The sequence below is a fragment of the Palaemon carinicauda genome, chromosome 30 (assembly GCF_036898095.1).
Source record: "Palaemon carinicauda isolate YSFRI2023 chromosome 30, ASM3689809v2, whole genome shotgun sequence".
Taxonomy (NCBI): Eukaryota; Metazoa; Arthropoda; class Malacostraca; order Decapoda; family Palaemonidae; genus Palaemon; species Palaemon carinicauda.
Genome location: NC_090754.1, coordinates 66,045,226 through 66,058,133, shown reverse-complemented (window position 1 = coordinate 66,058,133; position 12,908 = coordinate 66,045,226). Strand labels below are relative to the sequence as shown.

General features: G+C 41.3%; 1 long non-coding RNA gene across 2 annotated transcripts in view; it reads left to right on the top strand.

Moving 5' to 3' along the window:
* The window catches only part of LOC137623233 (uncharacterized), an 80,976-nt gene that overhangs the window by 38,706 nt on the left and 29,362 nt on the right, over positions 1-12,908 (top strand). For both annotated transcript variants that reach the window (XR_011040572.1, XR_011040571.1), the window contains exon 3: positions 1,239-1,316. This is a non-coding gene — a long non-coding RNA (uncharacterized lncRNA). The remainder of the gene's footprint in view (positions 1-1,238; positions 1,317-12,908) is intronic.

Sequence of the window (12,908 nt, the reverse complement as noted above, 5' to 3'; positions counted from 1 at the left end):
ATTTTAAGTAATTTGTATTTTTCCTAACAGTACTTACCTCAAACTACTTTCGGGTAATGTCCCCTGGTATTCTTAGAGACCTTAGCAACCAAGAACTTACTGGAGGTCGAGACCTGAGCAAGCATGCTCTCTGACCCGGGGTTAGCCTCAGGGCGCGTATCTCTCTGCCTGAGGTTACCCCTCATAGAAAATGGGTTTAGGGTAAACTACACAAAACTCTGGTCGGATGGGAGGAGATCCCAGATACTCCTAAGAAAGTAGTTCGAGGTAAGTACTGTTAGGAAAAATACAAATTACGTAAAATTTGTGATTTTACAATAAAAATGGATTTATGCTGAATTTAATGGACACATTTAAGATTACAAAGAGTTTGTTTCTTCTGATATATATGTATTGTATGGCACATGAGAGAGAGAGAGAGAGAGAGAGAGAGCAATCAGCTAATGAAATCGAATGCTGTGTTCCTGTTTGTTTCTTTCACCGACATAAATTCGCAAACTGCTCACCACAATTTACGATTTACTGTATTGATGATGATTTCATTCTTAAACTCAGGGTTATTAGATATAATATTGCATAGTTAGTACAGTTACATTTAAATACTGTTCGTTTACTTTGATAATGGATAAAGATGGGGACTTTGTAGATTAAATTATTATGTATTCTTATGGGAAAATTTTTTTTTATATCCGGAATTTTGCCATTTTCAATCTAATTAATTGTGGATAATGAGAGTTGATCGATAGGAGTTGAGTACTCATGACTGTTTCCTGTTTCTTTCCCCATGGAAAGACAGTATGGTACCCAGAACATTCCCACTCAGGGAAGAGTGTACCAGGAACATGCTCATCTCTGAGTAGACGTTATTGGTAAACGGTACAAGTGCTCACCCACCTGCTACCTGGTTTTTTTTTTTTTTTTTTTTTTATGAATGAGCATACATACTGCCAGGAGCAATAAGGGCCTCTGCTCTTCCTGGATATAAATAGGTTATAATAATACATTAGGCCTATAACCTCCAGAACAGTATATAGTATAATCAATTCGACTTCCAGAAAAACACTTGTAGCCGTACAGTAATACTTGTGACCTCAAATTACCTTTTAATGATTGGTGGAATAGAGTAAAATCATCAATTTATTTTTTCTATTAAATTCTTTTTGTGTTAAGGTAAATGAATGAATATTTAAACCAGTGCAGTATTCATCTCACTTACATTGTATATCTTTTATTTATAGTGATTATGACGGACACCCCAGTTGCTGGACATCTTTCAACTTCAAGATCAGATAGAAGTTTACTCACCATAGTAAAAGGTAAGAAGACTTTGTGCATTAGTGAAAAGAGACAAGCAGTATGTAATCCAGCACACAGATCAATTAAAAGCTTGTTCTGAAAATATGACTGCAATCGGTTCATTGGTGTGGACTGTGAGAGAAGGGGAAGAGCATAATTGCAGGTTTGAGAGTAGGGGATAAAGTTCAGTAGAGTTTGTGACCGTTTTTTGATGGTGAATATGTATTTCCTTAGGTTTAGAAAATGGTATCATCTAAAATGAGAGTCAAGATAATCATCTTGTTAACTGTAGTATCTTAATTTCACTCATAGATTTTCCTCAATGATGATATAGTAGTTCATTAGTACAAAATAGAGGTGGTGACATCTCTATCATAACAAAACTGTAACTTTTTTACAGTAGGTACATTTTACTTTAATAAGAATGATTGTTTCAATGAAGACATGTTAAAACTATTGTAAAAATTGGATTTGCTAAAATGTGAAAGAGTATGAGACACTCGTGTAAATGAGAAAAGGGGAAATACAAGGAAGTTACATTACAACAAATCTTCATATATCTTCCTTGTCAGTGCTGAATTTTACCTATATTATAAAACTTTTTAAATACAGACATTACATTGTACTGTATGTATATAAATTACTGTGTAATGTATGTATGTGTATATATATAATGTACTGTTATATAAAAACAGAGTTTTGACAAAGGAAAAATCTTTTTTTGTTAGATGCTGTGTTGTCTCCAAGGACTTTCATGTGAAAGGCTAGAACAGGGAATCCAAAAAAGATATTGCCTCCCCTGTTCTAGGACCAACATATCAATGTGCATAGCATGAATTCAGTGTGTATAAGAGAGACCAAGTTCAGTCTATCTAGAACTTAAACATAGCACCTCCAATACTGAAAACTATATGTTTTGGTGACGTCATTGCTACGTCATTATCGCATAGTCGATTGAACCACGCTACGCCTGGGAACCAATCTACCTGCAAATCAACTCGCATCCAGCCACCATCTATTATTCAAAGTGAGAATCTATTGTCCCGCTCCTGTGCACTAGGCTAGGGAGGAAGGAAGGTCCTTTGTCAAAACCCCTTTTTTGGGGTTAATGTGCTGTATGGTCTCCAAGAACTACTACCAGAGCATTAAGTAAGTAGACTTGTGCACCATCAAGGACAGCTTTCTATGACCAAGCAGTAACACAACTACTACACGTTTTTAAAAGCTAACAAGTCTGACTCTTATCACAAAAGGGATGAGTCCAGGAAACACTGGAGGCCCTGTTATCACACTTCTGCTGAAGAACCTGACTGACATGTTCCTTATCTTCAAGAACAATATGCCTTGTATGGGTCCCAAACAAGCTAATTACCCCACATGAATGTTCTACTGCTTAGATTTGTTTTTGGCAGTATTTTACAAACACTATGCATTGACCAACCCGTAAAGCTTTGGATGTTTTGAAATTGCATCTTAGCAATGAACACTAGTGATTAAGCAATTCTTCGCACATCGTTTGTTTTATGGAAGGAGACAGGATTAGCTTTTTCAAAAAAAGAAGATCATCAAAATATGGATAACCCTGGTAAGAAGGACTTGTTGGTGTGGGAAATAAATCAAGCTACCTTCTGAGTACGTGGATCTCTGTAATTATAGTTGTAAGGTCAACACTGGACAGAGGTTACTATCTCCAGATTCTAGAGTCAAAATGTAAAGTGGCTCTTTGTCTCGGAAGAGACTTTCCGAATTTGGCTAGAAAGAGGAGGTCAAGGATCAAATTTAGAAGACTGTTATTATTATTATTATTATTATTATTATTATTATTATTATTATTATTATTATTATTATTATTATTCCTAAGCTACAACCCTAGTTGGAAAAGCAAGATGCTATAAGCCCAGGGGCTCCAGCAGGGAAAGTAGCCCAGTGAGGAAAGGCAACATGGAAAAATTGAATATTTTAAGAACATTAACATTAAAATAAACATCTACATAAACTATAAAAAACTTCAACAAAACAGGAGAAAGAGAAATAAGATTGAATAGTGTGCCTGAGTATACCCTCAAACAAGAGAACTCTAACCCAAGACAGTGGAAGACCATGGTACAGAGTCTAGGGCACTACCCAAGATTAGAGAACAATGGTTTGATTCTGGAATGTCCTTCTCCTGACCTAGAAGACCTGCTTACCATAGCTAAAGAGTCTCTTCTACCCTTACCAAGAGGTAAGTCTAAAATAAGATAGACTAAGAATTATGATAGCAAGGAAGTTACTATGCTATGCAAATTAAAAGAAGAAATCTAAATTTACTATTCAATTAAAGATGGATATCAAGATTTAAACACTAGTATGCGTAAACAGTTAAATCGAGTCTCATGTTTCAAGAAGCTGGGACAACGGCCAAAAGTTCAGAAGACTATTCGATTTAGAAATCAAAGTATTGCCTTACTCAATCCTTGGTGCATTCGACCAGAATCCAACGCATGTTAACGCTATTGAAAACAAAAGTAAGTACTGTACTAAAATGTTATATTTTTACATATCTTGATTGTATTCCAAGATTTCTCACTTCACAGAGGTGTTGATTATACAGCGACAATATTCGATGACAGCTGGGTGCAAGTTGTCACGCAGGTAGACTGGTTATAAACTGTAGCGTGTTTTCGATCGACTACATGATGGCGTAGTAATGATGTTACCTATAACATACAGCTTTCATCAGCATTAGAGGTGCCGTGTTATGATGTAAGAGTGCCTGAACTCAAAGGTTTCTCTGATACACTAAGTCTGTGCTTTGCACGCTAATACACTGATACTTATTTATTTATTTCGTATTAGATTCCCTGTTGTAGCTTTTCCCAGGAAAGTCCTTTGAGACCACAGAGCCCATTAACCCCCAAGATATAGAGAATAACTTTTTCTAATGTTTACAAATTAGATATATGGTATGAAATGAACTATGTACCAGATACTGATTTATTCCTACACAAATACAAACCATTGTCCTTTAATAGGAGTTGCTGGTGGGTGGAGGGTATGCTTCTCCCACTTGACAGTCAGTGAAAGTCTCACTTTGATTTTAACTACAAGCTGTTAGGCATACTATACTGCTTTCTGTCTTGTTAAACCGTTTTAATATTTTGCTTTATTTTTTAGATTGAATAGATATGCAAACAGATAGTTTTGTTACAGGGATATATTAAAGGAAGTATACAAGTATGCAGTTGTTTTCCGTGCAAACCTGCTGTTGTGTCTATTGCTATCATTTTCTTGCTAGTGTGACCTTACAACAACGATGATAACGGGAACCTAAAGAAGTTGGCATTGTTTAGACATTGCCAGTGCTCTGTCGGAGGAAGGAGGTTTTGCTGCCTCCGAGTGTTATAAGGGAAGGAGCTCCACCCTTCTACCCCTGGGGTGTCTTCCTATCCCTGGAAGAGTTGTAAGGCTGTATCAGCTAGTAGCGTTGGCTCTACTGCTTCAAAGAGTGTACTTTTATTGGCTTGCACAATCCTGTAGAAGATAAATTTCAAGTTCTTCCTCCTCCATCTCATCTTTGTTAGATTCTTCACACTGTGAAGTAGAAGACATCATTGAAGAAGCCCAAGAAGACTTGTAATGAACCAGTAGACAAATTAGCAAAAGAGGCAGCAGACAAATTACTTCCTGGAAGATATCTTCTTAGTAATGACTTTTTGCCTGATATCAAAAAGTCACTTGGTGATATTTGGCAACACTAATGGAATTCTGTTGATCAGAATAAGGTGAAGGAAATAACAAATCCTATACCTCCATGGAAGTATAAAAATATGCCAAGGATTTGGGAGACTGTCCTCTGTTGTCTTAGAATTGGCCACACATGTTTGACTCACAAGATCCTGATGACTGGCAGGTGTCAGCCATTTTGTGATGATTCTTTGGTTCCTCTGACTGCGAGGCATTTACTTAGTGAGTGTCCCTGTCTTATGGTATCATGGAACAATGTCTGTCTGAAGCTTGTGGTGAGGAAGGCAGGTACATCCTCACCAAGATTCTTAGAGGGGACATTTTCTATGATGCCAATGGCATTTTTAAGTTCTTATAGGAAGCTGGCCTTCTTACTCGGTTTTAAATATATTAAATTTTGAAAGTTTCATTGTTAAGTTATTTATTAATATGCTTTTATTTTAGTTTTTTATCTTAGTTATTAATTGTTAATCAAACATACTTAAATCAACATCAATGACCACTGATGGTATGATGCCAGATAATTGCAAATCATTCATTCTTGCGGTGTGTGCATAGGATGGATGTTGTGGTATCCAGAACCAACCCATCCTTGGGAGGAATCTTGATATGTGGTACAGTTGCTGATTAGCATGCCACCTGTGCTCTGTCACGTGCACCATCAGTCAGGATGGATGTCACCACCCTTTTCCCTTTCATGGACAATCAACTGATCTTTCTTTCTTACGAGAGAGAGAGAGAGGGGGAGTTGCGTGCCAAAAACTGTCCTCCACAAAAAAGAAGTATTGGTATGCACTGCTCCCGCTACCTGTGCTCGTTTTTGTACCAAAAGTAGTGAAGGCCGAAAAGTATCCCATATTGGGAAACAGTATTGGCACATACTGCTCTTGGTTTCATACTGAATGGGTGCCCTCCACTGAACCTGTGAACGCTGCTACTTCTACTTTGAAGATGATGATGTCGAAGTCCATGCAGCCAATTGGCCAGAGTTAAATGTGACTCCAACTGATCTCTCCCTGAAGAAATGAGGGAGGGGCAATGCATACCAAGAATGTGCCCACACTGGGAAGGGATTTTGACCTACTTTCTCCTCGTACAAGAGGAAGAAACAGTACGTATAGCACAGGGAAAATACCCATCCCCGGGAAGGTCCATCCGACGGTTGTGTTGGTGCTCACGTGCCGGATACTGGTGCTCAATCTCGTACGTGACTAAGTACGCACACTTTTGTTTGGGATGAAGACCTCTGCCCTCCGCCCTCCTTCCTGCACGTTCAAAGGATACTTCAGGATCTCCCTGAGAAGAGAGAAAAGTTTACTCGTAGTGGAAGACGAACTTACGATCGGTCTCCTCACGTGTCCTAGCAACGAGATTTTCTCTTATGCGATCTTAACCATGAAAGTTGTACAAGGTCTGCTTATGATCAATCCCTTTGTCAGATGTCTCCATATGATTAAGCACCGCAAGATGTGTTTCCACACGCTTGGGCTCCAAGTGCTCTGTCACCATGTCGTTGGAAAACAATGCTTTTAGAAACCTCTCGCTCATTCTTCATAGGATTGTGACTTTTGAGTCACCAGGGAACTAGGTCACCTGTTGCCTGTTACCTGTTTCATCTTGGAGCTTCCAGTCCAAGCATCAAGATCTTACAATGCACTGAAATTCTTTCCATAATACGAGATTTTCTCATTCACTGCGATTGTAAGTTTCAAGACCTTCCTATGTGCGTGTCGAGACCTTCCCACATACTGAGATCTTCATACGTACTGAGACCTTCCGACACATTCACTCAATAGGGAATTGGAACAGTTGACTTCTCAGGACCACTCTCAGCACTTGTACTAACTCCAGGATACCACATCACGATCACACAATCATCAGTAAGGCTCTTCTCCACCCAGGATAGTCACTGCTTGCCACTTTATGCCACACTCTCCCAGTCACTTTTCAAAGGCTAAGTCACCTGATGCTTCTTCAGCCTCGGAAGTCACAGAGCCAAGGGCCATTTGTTTTCCAAAGGGGAGCCCAATCACCTTTTAGTTGTCTCGACCCGATTTCGTTTTCTCTCCGGTCTGCAAATACTCAAAGGAGGAGGAGGATTCTATAGAGATATGTGCCGAGAATCCCCCTTTTGAGGAGGGAGGAGTTCCTGTATATGGTCAACTCTTTGGTACTTGACTCACGAGTGGTGTATCAGCAGAAGCAGATAATCTCGAGACAGTCTACATTCTTCAAGGTCCCAGCAATCATTCATGAGTTTAATGACCTCTGGGAGGCCACCAAACACTTTTTATTAAGTAAGGGATTGCCATCTTTGATGTGTGCTTTTGTGCTACTCAGGGGTCCAAACCTGTCTTTCAGTTGTTGTGTGGTACAAGGGATTTTTTAGCTCCAGTCGGTAATTGTTTACAACACCACGCTCTCCATTTACTCGAAAATAATGCAATCCTGCAGTTCTCATCACCCACGACCAGAGAACGATGGTTTGATTTTGGAATGTCCTTCCCCTAGAAGAGCTGCTTACCATAGCTAGAGTGTCTCTTCTACCCTTACCAAGAGGAAAGTAGCCACTGAATTATTAGAGTGCAATAGTTAACCTCTTGAGATAAGAATTGTTTAGCATTTCATTGTTGTCAAGTGTATGAGGAAAGAGAAGAATGTGTTAAGAATAGGTCAGATTATTTTGTGTAGGTGTCGGCAAAGATGAGACGAGCCGTAACCAGAGAGAGGGATCCAATGTAGTTCTATCTGATCAGTCAAAGGACCCAATAACTCTAGCGGTAGTATGTCAATGGCTGGCGGGTGCCATGGCCAACCTACTACCTCTATCTAGCCTTACAGGTAAGATTCAGTGCTCTTTTTGCCATCTCTTGCAGCATTCATTAGTGTCAGATAGCTTTGGCTGATTCTGCGCTTGCTAGCATTCGCTAGCACTTGACAGTGTTCGCTGGCGCTCACCTAGATTCAGACCCTTCAGGATGGAGAGTCTTCATTCTTTAACCGAAGACCCAGACCAACTGGTACTTTGCCCAGTGAGGAGTCTGAGGTGTTGCTTAAAGAGAACAGCAGCAGCTCGCCCCTGTATGTTGGCATGCTTTTTCAGCATGGGAAAGGTTAAGAGGAGGGTCACAAAGAACACTATCTCGTCATAGTTTCAGAAGGCCATTGACTTTGCACCTAATCCTAACCCTCCTCCACCATGATGACCCAGAGCTCATGATGTCAGGGGTATTGCAACGTCCCTGGTGTTAAAAAAGAACTACTCTGTGCTGTAGGTATTGCAAACGAACGTGTTGAAGCATTAGACAACCTTCACTGCCCACTACCTGCAGGAAGTAATCCAGAGGAGGAAGGAAACTTTTTTCCATTTGTCCTGTGGTGGCTGGACAACAAGTGGTTTAAACATTTCAAGCTCATTGGTAGACCAGTAGCAGAAGGTTGAGGGCCGAGGTTACCTGGGTTAGTCTGGGGTAAATGAGTTAGAATGACTGGTTTCTTTCTTTCCTTTCCCTTCCCTTTCCCGTGTATAACCTAGTATAGAATTAATACTTCTAGTGAGGGGGGATTTGGTAAAGTCTTAGTACTTTCAGATGTCATATTACCAGACCAAGTTACATTGCTAGGGTCCCAAAATCACAGCTTGTGCAGGCCGGAAGTTGTGCTGCACGACAATTTTAGCTAAGTGCAGGTTTCCTAAAGTTAACGATCTATATCGTAGGAAGAGAACCCCGGGTCAAATGCCAAGAGCCAGTTGGCACGGACTTCTCCCTCCTAAGAGGTAAGTCACCCCCTATGATTAGTGAGAGTTTGTATAGAGCGATGGAACAAATGACAAATTTCGAAGTAATTTGTTTTTCCTAACGTTACAAACCTGGAGCTATATATACAAATTGGCCCGCCAGCCCAGTCCCCAAAGAAAGTCCTGCCTGCAAGCAAAATGGGTGCTCAGCCCAGGTGTGTTAGTGAGCGGGGTAGCCGGCTACCGCCCACCCTTCCCGCTAACTAGCGGTTGGGGTAGTTAACCCTCACTAAAATCTTATGGCTTGTCTTTCTGCTAAGCTGAAAGAAATATTCCCTATAAGTAGTTCCAGGTTTGCATCGTAAGGAAAAATAAGTCATTTTAAGACAAAATGTTGGCTAAGGAAGTTACAACTGCATCGCAGAACAGATTTCTTTGGTTGGCGAGGGCTGTTAGGTTATTATTTGCCAAAACAGTGGACATTAGGAGTAATCTTATTAAGTAGTTTTGTGGTGTTAGGTTGTCAAATTGTCCTTTAATAAAATGCTTATCTTTTCTGGTAAAAAGATAGGTTACAGAGGCTTTCTATGAGTTGCTTCCAAGTGAGAAGAAAAATTTGATCGTTAGAAGCATGATGTTAAAAGTGCAATTACATTACTGGAATTTTGTAGAAATGTCTTTGGAATGAGTTTTAGCTGCAAGTTAGGGCTTACCAATTTGGTAAACATCATCTTTAAGATTCAATTTTTTTATTATCAAGATTACTAGCCTATAGCTACTATACTAATGGCTAGAGATGTTTTAATGAAATTTGGTTTCATTTTAGTTTATTAGAGGGTAAATTTAATTAGTCCTAGAGGTACTTGGAATAACTTAGCTGTAATTGTTTAGTACTGAGGCACCCCTAAGAGGTAAGTCTTATTATTATTATTATTACAGAATTATTGTTATTATTGTTATTGTTATCATTATTATTATCGTTATTGTTATTATTATTATCACTGCCAATGAAGTTGGAAGGAGTTTTTGTTTTACCCCTTGTTTGTGTGTGTTTGTTAGTGAACACGTTCCTGGCTACAATTTTAATCATAAAGTAATGAAACTTGTAGTTATTAACTGTTATGTAAAAGCTGGAAGTTATTAAACTTTGGAAGGTCAAGGTCAAAGGTCAAGGCCACAGTCAAGCAAAATGTCCAATTCAGGTACTGTATTCAGCCATAAGTAAATCCATGTCAATTAATACATGTTAAGGTTGAAGGTCAAGGTTGAGTCCATAGTCAAGGTCAAACAAAAGGTCAAATTCCAGTAATCAACTATACAGCCACAACGTTAATCATAAAGTAATGAAACTTGCAGAGATTTTAAACTGTTGTGTTAAAGAGATGAAAATTAAATTTTGGAAGGGTAAATGTCAAGGTCACGGATAAGCGAAACGTCCATATCACGTAATCAGCCATAAGTTTAGACATCCTTACACAGAGACTTCAAACTTGGTTCATATATGAGTGTACGGTATGGAAATCCACACCAATTAGGCTAATACATTTTAAGGTCAAGCAAAAGGTCAAGCAAAAGGTCGAGAAATAAGCTGTCGCGGCGGATGTCTGCGCTCTACTTAGTGCCCCCATAGTTGTTATTATTATTATTATTATTACTATTACTAGCAAAACTCTAGTTGGAAAAGCAGCATGCTGTAAGCTCAAGAGCTCCAAGGAAAAATAGCCCAGTGAGGAAAGGAAATAAGGAAACATTGTTGTGCCTGAGCATACCCTCAAGCAAGAGAACTCTAACCCAAGACAGTGGAAGACCATGGTGCAGAGGCTATGGCACTACCCAGGACTATGGAACAAGGGTTTGATTTCGCATTATCATTCTTTTAGAAGAGTTGCTTACCATAGCTAAAGTCTCTCTTCTACCCTTACCAAGTCGAAAGTAGCCACTGAACAATTACAGTGCATTAGTTAAATGAGTATTCATTTCGTCACTAAAGACAGACCCTATTGCTCTTTGATAGGGAATATACTTTTGGTGAAGATGAAAGACTAACCTAAGACTATTAGCTAGGTGTAACTCCCATCGCTAGTTAGCGGTGAGGTAGGGGGCTAGCATCAGCTACCCCACTCACTCACACACAGGTGCTGTCTTACCACTTTGGCTTTTGGCTCGGTTGAGAGTGGATGTTCGTTATTCTCCACTGCCCACACTGACTGTCACTACGGACTTATCTTTTTTCGCTCTCTCTTTTCAGGTTGTGAGTGTTCCTTCTTCTGGTCATCATGCGGGCTTGTCCTGGACCTGAAGTGCACAAATGTGCCACCTTCATGTCTGCGGTCGAGACCTATCCCCATTCCCTGTGCCCGGCCTGCCAAGGACAACCTTTTAATCAGGATGACACCTGTATGGAGAGTCGGGCGTGGTCATTTGGGAGATTTGGAAGACGACACAAGAAAAAGTCGAAGAGGGATTCTTCTCCTTCTGGGTCATCCTGGAAGTCAAAGAAACCTCGTACTTCTTCTTCCACCCTTCAATATCTTCCCGAAGCTCCTTCTCGCATGGTCTCCCCAAGGGATCAATCAAGTAGGAGTGTTAACCCTTTAACCCCAGGGCAATCCTTAGGTTCGAAGGATGTTGCCGCTTTCCCTAGCCAAGCAGCGCTGCACTTTTCTGCTGGTGAGTCCTCTGTTGAAGATTTGGCCTTCCCTTTGTATCACTGGTCCTCCATTGAAGGAAGGCCTGTTCAAGCTGCTGCAGTTGTGAGCAGAGAGGAAGCGCAGACCGGCTTTCTCAGAGGTAGATGTGGAACTTCCTTGGAGGGTTTCATACCTGAGGAATTCTCTGCTTCTGCGTCTAGCGCAGCGTTTACAGACACAAGTTCTCCAACTTTGCCTGCTGCAGTTCCAGCCGCTGAAGACAGCGCTCCCTTTTGTTCCGAGTTCATTGAGCCTGCGGAGTGGTGGTGGCCAAGTCTGAGACATGTCCTTGTTCCTCATATGAATCACCTTTTCCTCTGCAGGTTAGGTCCTCTCCGAAATGGTGTCCACTATGTGGGACTATGAGAAGGTGACCGGCTTTGCTCCGCCTTTCATCAGCTCCTTGGAGCGGGGTTCACCTTCTGATTTTACTCGCCCGCTGCAAGTTAGACATTCTCCGGCCATTCCTCGTCCTGTTCCTGCTTCGGAGTCCAGGAGTTCTCGTTGCTCCCCAGTGAAGTCCAGACCATCACATCTTCATTGTCAGAGTGCAAGCATCTTGCCATCCAGTGGTCTCCACCCTCATCTTAAAGCATAGACAGCAGGATCACCTAGAACATCAGCCGCAATCTAGAGAGGTCTCCTACCAGGTCCTGAAGTGGTTCAGTGCAGGTCCTGGACCCAGTTCCTGTTTGCCATCACCTTCATGGAGCGCGACCAGCTTCAAGCTCATGAGCGCACATCAGCGCTTGACTTCCCGCTGACCCAGCGCTACGCTCCTCATGATTCTCCACGATTCAGGCATCTTGAATGCGATTACCCATCATCGCGTGATCGCCCACCTGCCCGTGTTCACGACGCTCCCTCTTCCAGGTCTTCAGTGACAGTTCGCGACCCAGATCCTGCTCATGTTTCTACACTGGCCTTTGAATGTCCAGTAGTGTGCAGTGAAGCCGCTGTTCGGGACCACCCATCAGCGAGCAGCCACCCAGTGAAGGGTGATCGCCTAGTACCAAGCGACATTCTTGCAGCGAGAGATTGCCCTGCAGAGCGCAACCTTCCAGCTCCTAGCACTCCCATAACATCATAGAAGAGTGCAACATGAGATCCAGTTAAACGCTCACCCAGATCCTTCAAGTTCTCCGATTAGCTCTTAACATGCTAGTCCCCTTACTGTCAGGTAAAAGAACTCTCTCTCACACGTATGCCAAAGCTGCAGACTCCCCTTAGGCGCTCTTCAGCCGAGGCCTTCAGAGCAAGAAGCCTTCTACAGTGCTGACCTTTGAGGACATCCCCTGGTTCTATACCATGGTGAGAGTAGTTAGCCTGGCGGTGACCGGTGCTTCACCCTCAAGTTATCAGGTACGTACAGTATGAGCAGCCTTTACTACTATGCCCCGGATCCCGTTGGAAATTTCGATCTTTTTGAAGATGTCATCTCTTCTGTCCGACCCAAT